The sequence below is a fragment of the Photinus pyralis genome, unplaced genomic scaffold (genome assembly GCF_008802855.1).
Source record: "Photinus pyralis isolate 1611_PpyrPB1 unplaced genomic scaffold, Ppyr1.3 Ppyr1.4_LG9, whole genome shotgun sequence".
Classification (NCBI taxonomy): Eukaryota; Metazoa; Arthropoda; class Insecta; order Coleoptera; family Lampyridae; genus Photinus; species Photinus pyralis.
Window position 1 is genome coordinate 12,432,716 of NW_022170878.1, and position 2,791 is coordinate 12,435,506.

The following is a 2,791-nucleotide window of genomic DNA, read 5'->3' on the forward strand; positions in this document are numbered from 1 at the left end:
TTTAAATATAATTAGAATCTTCCGGCTTACGTACCGGTACGAATCTTTCTTTTGTTAGGCGAACTTTCTTTGCGGAGGGAAAAAAAAAGTTCGAGATCGGTATCGCGCGAAAAGACGCATTAAATTATAACCATTACACCTACTCACGTTAATTATTACAACATTTACGATAAAAGTGTTCGGCCAAATTGAGTATTTCCTTATTGCTTACATGATATTTACAAGCTGATTACAATTTTATCAATTTTTAATGAGCGATTTAGAACGATTTTGGCGGAATTTCCGGTTGTAAATCCCGTGCCTGCGATCAGATGTCTCTGCGGCTCATTGTTTGTACCGCTTCCGCCATCTTTGCTTCTAGTCGCCATCTTATGTTCGGTTTTTCTTATTCTAGCACGATAGATGATGTTGGGAAGAAAAACTTGCATTGCGAATTTCTTTTCTGTAGCCTAATTCAGTAATTTTAGATATACTTGTAGGTACAGGGTGAGTCAACGATTGCGCGGAGTTACTTAATGCCTTGAAGATAATATTTTTCGATAGAGTGTTTTTGTATTATGATATGGTTGAATATTCTCCACATTTTAAAAATATTTGGAATTATACAGGGTGCGCCCACAAAGTAGCGCGCCCAAATGGTACATTTTTTTTAATAGAACCACCTGTATTTTAATGATTTTTTTAATTCTACGTGTAAATATGATTTTAGCTTTGAACGAGGCAGATTATTAGATTACTATTATGTAAATTACATATAACTTACTTAAGATTAAAACATAAAAACCAGGAAAACCAAGATATTTCGAAAACTTATCAGAGATAGGTTAGGACATTATTATCAAAAGTTGAAGATTTTTGGAGGAGCTAAGAGATGACAGAAAAATATACAGGATGTTCCATTTAAAAAAGTGAGATTTTTTAATATGAAGTTTTGTAACTTTGGATCTACAAAAAAAACACCCTGTAAGCTATTTTTTTAATGTTTAATAGTAGGTGTATTTATTTGACTTTGACTTTACCTAGGATAAAAGATATAGAACCTGGAATCCAAATTTAAGTAATAATTTTGACAATATACTGACGCTTGCAAATGCCCAATTGTTCTTAAAAATCGAATTACCTATCTTTAAAACTACTAGCTTTCGGACATTAACCATATAATAAAAAAGACATACAATTACACGTAGAATTCAAAAATGTATTCAAATACAGGGGGTTCTATTTAAAAAAATGCACCATTTTGGCACCCTACTTTATGGGCGCACCCTGTATAATTCCAAATATTTTTAAAATGTTGAAGAATATATCATAATACAAAAGCACTCTATCGAAAAATCTTATCTTCAAGGCATTAAGTTACTCCGCGCAATCGTTGACTCACCCTGTACTCTGGTTTCTGCAATTGATTGAATGCGCTCTTAGTGTGTTGGTAGTAGTTGGTACCATTGGCATTGGCATGACTTTTGCTTTTTGTCGTGAGAATGAATCGGAAAATTAAAAAGTCATCACGTTTAAACTAATGATTATCTATGCGTCTTCACGCGAATGGGGAAGGGCTGTAATCCTCTTGAGGTAAAGTTATTTTCACATAATTCCTCTTTGTTAACCCGTTTCTTTTTAGGTTATGCCTAATGTATTAATTTAATTACTTATCTTTGTTTTATCTATATTGTGGGGGTACGTACGTTCAAACTAATTGGATTTCGGTCTGATTTTTTGGCATTATAGTTTTTGGATATATCTTTCGCTGTACATTACGAGCATTGGGGTTATCGCAGTAAATGAGTACCATGTTCTGAATGAAATGCCAGTCCCTACTCGCTTTCGAATTGAAGAATGCTATCTGTCGGTTACCTGGAACTGATCTATTACATTGTATCTAAGATGGAAGAATCGCTATGTAAATGTTTATCGCAAATACCGTAAATTGCAGGTAACCTGTTGATAATTGCCTTTGTCGTTAGTTATCTTGCCGTTTATCTTTATCAACGTCGTGACGAATTGCTCCGCAACTGATTACATGAAATATAGAAGTTGCTACTGTCCAATCAAACACGGCATTGTTGCAAATGTCCGTAACAAAAAAATCTACCGCGTGGTCCCGAAAACCAGCTTAGGTATCGATGTAGAAAAAGGTCAACTCCCGTCCAACGACATCCAAAATATCCCCAAATTGCTTTCTCCAAGGTAAATCCACCAATTTTACATTACGCAACACTTAGATAATAACAAAATTACAAAATCATCTTGGCATCTACCAGAAAGGACACAAAAGCATACCAAAATTCATACTACGGGAAAAAATCATACGTGACAAAAACCCTACACTTTAAATCAAAACTAACCGTTACAACAAACCTGCCATAGATCAAATTGCTCATAAAGCTTAGAGCTTAGAGCTGTTATAAAAATTTCGATGAAATTGCTCCATAAATAGGAAAGAAACTCGGCGACTTCCTTAATAATTGCCATGTATTTTATTTAATCAACCTTGAAGATGGAGTCGCTGGAATTTTCATTTGATCCAGAGGTTTGGCCGCCTAAAGCAAGCATCGGACAGACAGACAAACATTGCCTTTTACATTATATTGAATTCAATTTCGACTAGCCGTAAAGGTCATCGGATACCTCGCCGCGTGGAGGTCGTGACGTCCAAAAAAAAATAGATCAGACCGTTGCATTTCTCTTCCACTATAATTATACCTATCTTCGACGAAAACGGCTTGCAAAAGCGTATGTGATCATTTTCGTGACACTTTCGGAAAAACTTGCGAAAGAGAGCTTGTAAATC